This window comes from Dendrobates tinctorius, unplaced genomic scaffold (genome assembly GCF_039654945.1).
Source record: "Dendrobates tinctorius isolate UK_male_01 unplaced genomic scaffold, ASM3965494v1 ptg000156l, whole genome shotgun sequence".
Taxonomy (NCBI): Eukaryota; Metazoa; Chordata; class Amphibia; order Anura; family Dendrobatidae; genus Dendrobates; species Dendrobates tinctorius.
This window is the reverse complement of record NW_027361823.1, coordinates 29087792-29093804: the sequence shown is the minus strand read 5'-3', so window position 1 is coordinate 29093804 and position 6013 is coordinate 29087792.

The window sequence follows — 6013 nt, the reverse complement described above, 5'->3', positions numbered from 1 at the left end:
TTTGTCTAATGGTGTAACTTAAAGCTTGTGGCCCCAGGGAGATTTTCTCCACCAAGGTCCCCAATTATCACCCTTCGATAATAGCATTGGCCTTCTGATATGGGCCACAGGGACCTTTTGGACCTCGCTAGGCTTCTACCACCGCTGTGCTCGCCCTATAATTACACTCCTACCTCTGACTAACAAAAGCACAATCCATTCAGCCTCCCTGAAGCCCGTACACATTCCACAGTAGCCGGTGTTATCATGGGACCATAGTGGCTTGTAGGGCAATACCCTTACTTGTTACAAACAAGACTTGGGAGTCTTAGAATATCTATAGCTTTAAAAAATAAAAATTTTAAAAATAAACAGCATATACTGTGCAACTGATCAACATTATTGTACTTGTCCAGTAAAACATTGCAAGATGGAAAATTGTATAAAAGTGTCTCAGTGGCTTTGAAAATCGCTTTTAGACATCAAAAGACTAGACAACGAAAAAGAGATATATACTTCCCCGTGTGCAGCTGACATATTGTTCCTTTTATGTGATGGATTTATAAAAATAAAGCGGTGGTAATACTGCAAGTCACCACTAGATGTCAGCATAAACTAAATTGTTAAAACGCGCCAAACCTACAGTATACACTGTATGTAACTGCGCCACCAGCAGTAATTGTAAGGAGCAAGAAAAGGATTAATGAGCAAATGCTGGAGCGGCAGAGATATCACATATTATTCTTGCAGACACAAAAGATCGAGATTTTTAGGATGGGCTCACATTGGTCAGATTCAGAGGTTTTAGCCAGATGCAATAGTGTACTATATGGAAAGTAGATTACACTAGGTCAGTTTGTCTCAATGAACTAGGTGGGTCCAGATAGGAGGAAATGTCTGAATATGGTTTTGGGGGTTTCAGAAGGAAGACCCCAATGGTTTAAAGCCAGCCTTAGCTTACATTCACCGATTGAATTTATATAATAATACAGCCATAATAAATTATTCCGGTCAGCGCTCAGCTTGCCAGGGTTTGCGCTTGGAGCTGAGACGTTCCCAACACTGCAGAAGACAGAATTTCTTGTCCACAAATGTCACAGCTGATAATGTCACTTGCCAGATAGACCAGCTGACGAGTGACCCGTTAGTAATGCCAGGGGGCCAGTGAGGACACGATAGACGGAGCAGGTTACGTGTTCATTCCCCAGCTCCAGAACAAGAAGAGTCCATGTAATATCGTGTGACGATAACGAGCGTTACAATTAGCAAAGGCGAGCCAACGAGCCGTCACTAAACCAGAGACCAATTATTGGAGCGCGGTAACTGAGACTGAAGGACATCATGGCAGCCAGATAGACCAAACAGGAAAGAGAAGGCGAGCATGGTGAATAATTCAAGGGTCCACTAAAGTATATATTTATAAATGTGAGGTTTCGTTCTTATAACCTTTACCAAAGGCACATCAAAGTGCGACCACGGAGGTGGCACATCACACAGCGCAGCATGGTCGCACTTAAATGCATTCGCTTGATAAAGAACTCATGAGCGAAACGTCACACTTGTAAACAGATCATTTGATGGACCACTGAATTGCAATTATTATTCTCCATACTCAACTTGAAAGCCGGATTCTCTTTACCAATTGGTTTTACGGATTGGGATCCTATCGGGGCAGCTTCGCCCTTCATATAGGATTGCAATATTCTACTATATAGAGCCAGATAGACCGTCTCAGGGCAAAATCTAGAGCAGTGGTCCCCAACCTTTTTTGCACCAGGGACCGGCTTCAAGCAAGTCCATTCTTCCATGGCTCGGCAGGGCGGGGATGGAGGTGTGACCAGGGCGTGACTTTGGTCATAAGGGGGCGGGGCTATGGACGCAGTTGTAGTTTAGCAGTGCATACTTATTTAATTATAACATTTATAATGTGACTCAACTCACCATAGGTTTTGAATGAGTGAGAGCACCTGGCTTGTTTCTCTGTTTCAGTGGGAGCACTGGGCTACTTCTACAGTCATGGCCAAAAGTTTAGAGAATGACACAAATATTATATTTTCACATGATCTGCTGGCCTCTGGTTTTTATGTGTGTTTGTCAGATGTTTTTATCACATACAGAAATATAATTGCAATCATATTATGAGTAACAAAAGGTTATATTGACAGTTAGAATGAGTTAATGCAGCAAGTCAATATTTGCAGTGTTGACCCTTCTTCTTCAGGACCTCAGCAATTCTCCCTGGCATGCTCTCAATCAACTTCTGGATCAAATCCTGACTGATAGCAGTCCATTCTTGCAAAATCAATGCTTTTATTTTGTCTGAATTTGAAGGTTTTTGTTTGTCCACCCGTCTCTTGATGATTGACCACAAGTTCTCAATGGGATTAAGATCTGGGGAGTTTCCAGGCCATGGTCCCAAAATCTCTATGTTTTGTTCCCTGAGCCATTTAGTTATCACCTTTGCTTTATGGCAAGGTGCTCCATCATGTTGAAAAAGGCATTGTTGATCGCCAAACTGCTCTTGGACGGTTGGGAGAAGTTGCTCTCGGAGGACATTCTGGTACCATTCTTTATTCATGGCTGTGTTTTTAGGCAAGACTGAGAGAGAGAGCCCATTCCCTTGGCTGAGAAGCAACCCCACACATGAATGGTTTCAGGATGCTTGACAGTTGGCATGAGACAAGACTGGTGGTAGTGCTCACCTGGTCTTCTCCGAATAAGCCGTTTTCCAGATGTCCCAAACAATCGAAAAGGGGATTCATCAGAGAAAATGACTTTACCCCAGTCCTCAGCAGTCCACTCCCTGTACCTCTTGCAGAATATCAGTCTGTCCATGATGTTTTTTCTGGAGAGAAGTGACTTCTTTGCTGCCCTCCTTGAGACCAGGCCTTGCTCCAAGAGTCTCCGCCTCACAGTGCGTGCAGATGCACTCACACCTGCCTGCTGCCATTCCTGAGCAAGCTCTGCACTGCTGGTAGCCCGATCCCGCAGCTGAAACACTTAAGAGACGGTCCTGGCGCTTGCTGGTCTTTCTTGGGCGCCCTGGAGCCTTTTTGGCAACAAGGGAACCTCTCTCCTTGAAGTTCTTGATGATGCGATAGATTGTTGACTGAGGTGCAATCTTTCTAGCTGCGATACTCTTCCCTGTTAGGCCATTTTTGTGCAGTGCAATGATGACTGCACGTGTTTCTTTAGAGATAACCATGGTTAACAGAAGAGAAACAATGATGCCAAGCACCAGCCTCCTTTTAAAGTGTCCAGTGTTGTCATTCTTACTTAATCATGACAGATTGATCTCCAGCCCTGTCCTCATCAACACCCACACCTGTGTTAATGGAGCAATCACTGAAACGATGTTAGCTGGGCCTTTTAAGGCAGGGCTGCAATGATGTTGAAATGTGTTTTGGGGGATAAAGTTCATTTTCTAGGCAAATATTGACTTTGCAAGTAATTGCTGTTAAGCTGATCACTCTTTATAACATTCTGGAGTATATGCAACTTGCCATTAGAAAAAATGAAGCAGAAGACTTTGTAAAAATTAAAATTTGTGTCATTCTCAAAACTTTTGGCCATGACTGTACTGATGACCGTCACTGCTAATGATGATTGGAACCTACAAGGAAATGGAGCATTGAGCACTTAAGAAAAATTGTACTGGAGTACTGTACATGCTGATTATTTTCTAATCATCAGAAAATGTATGTGTGGTTCCCCCCATCCTGTCCAGCTCTGTGTGGCTCCCCCTGTTGTATGCATGGCTCCCCTGTCCCATCCTTGTATATATGGCTCCACTCCCACTCTCCCATCCAGTATGCATGGCTCCGCTCCCACTCTCCCTCCCTGGTATATATGGCTCCGCTCCCACTCTCCCTCCCTTGTATATATGGCTCCGCTCCCACTCTCCCTCCCTTGTATATATATGGCTTCGCTCCCACTCTCCCTCCCTTGTATATATGGCTCCGCTCCCACTCTCCCTCCCTTGTATATATATGGCTTCGCTCCCACTCTCCCTCCCTTGTTTATATGGCTCCGCTCCCACTCTCCCTCCCCTGTATATATGGCTCCGTTCCCACTCTCCCTCCCTTGTATATATGGCTCCCCCATCATACTTACCCTCACATCGCTGAACTTCCTCCCTGCATCTCGCGGCGCTTCAGCTCCTGTGCGGAGTGGTCACATGCTACAGCTCATTAAGGTCTATGAATATGAATGCCACGCCTATGGGAGATGAGTGGCGTCCATATTCATGACCTTAAATGAGCGGTACACTTGACCGCTCAGCGCTGGATGAAGCCGCCGACAGGGACCGGTGAGTATCAGCTGCTGCACCGCCGCCAGCTCCCCTTGTGTTCGCGGACCGGCAAGGTCACTGCAACGGCCCGGTGGTTGGGGACCCCTGATCTAGAGTACAGATCCATCAATGGAAACCTTTTAAAGGGAATTTGTCAGCAGGTTTTTGCGACCGCTTCTGAGAGCAGCATAATGAGATAATGAGAAGCTGAATCCAACAATGTATCACTTAGATTACTGGGTGCAACAGTTCTGACACAATCAGAGCTTTTAGATTTCTCATGAAGCAGAGCTGAGCAAGCTAACCTCGCCCACAGCAGGACCTCCATGTACAAAGTCCATAGACAGAGAGCTGCTTATCACACGAGGGGGCATTGACGGACTAGTCCAGTTATGTTAATCTCTTTGCAATAAATCAGTTAGTAAACTATAGCATGCACTTTGACAAGTGACACATCCCTGAATTTTGTGTTTCAACCTCTATCTCCTGCTCTCTTCAGCTTACACAGCAAAAACCTGCTCCCAGATGCCTTTTAAGGCTAGACTCGTATTCCCAGGGCTGCCATTGACACTTTTTAGGCTCCATACAGCCAAGGATACTGGCCCCCCAACTCTATTCTTTATCATAAGGGGGGGAGTAGCATAGGCAGAGTGACACATGGTGGCAGCGGATTATTGGAGGTATGCAAGATGGTATAAAATGACATCACTTTGTTGGGCAAGCAGAGGGCAGCAAGGAGATGCCGTCTGACAGGGGAATCTGTGGAGGCAGGAACCTTGTTGAGGACACTAGGTGGCAATGAAATTAAGAGGGAGAAACAGTGGCTTTTTGTTGGAAGAAGTGGGTTGGGGAAATAGAAACTGGGAGAAGAATGGGAAGACATTCAACATGGGTGAGGTACAGGTAGGGACTCAGCTGGTGACGGAGGCATGCACCGGCCCAGCCATACTGCCCTGATGATCGTGCCGGCGTCCAAAATGTATAGTTCCAGTATCTATAACGGGCTAAGCGTCACTCTGTCCAAAGCCTCTATAGACTGCACAATCTCGACGCGCCTGCGCAGTCTGGCTCCAGCCAGAATGAGGCACCCAGCGGTGAGGAGTGTGTATGGCGCCCGGAAATGGCGGTATGCTTACATACCGCGATCTCAGGCGCCATACATACTTACCTGACGGGGAGGAGCGTTGCCACGGCGCTTTTATTCGGCCAGAGACCGGGGCAGGAGTGTGGCCAGAATCGCGCATGCGCACAGCGCGATACGGCACCATTTTACTGAAGACACATTTGTTGTGTGTCTTCAGCAATATAGCGTCGGACAGCGCTATGGGCATGCGCATACTCCGGAGCCAGACTCCTCTCCCGGCCTCCAGCAGAACGTGACAACACTGGAGCACAGGAAAGAAGGGGGAGTATAAATGTTATTTGTTTTTTTTTTGCATGTGTGCAGTTTAATAGGGGTGAGATAATCTTGTAGTTATGATACCTTTAAATGGCTAACAAAAATAAAATAAATGATGTTACAAAGCAAGCTTTCGGGACCTCTGTTATACCATGCCTGAGGAAGGGAACTAAGAAGTCCAGAAAATTTGCTTTGTAACATTATTTTATTTTTGTTAGCCATTAAAAGGTATCATAACTACAAGCTTATCTTGTTTTTCACACTGAGAACATTATACTGAATACCATTTTTGGGCTACTGTGGTAAAGTGATCAATGGAGCAAGTAATGCGAGATGAACCCACC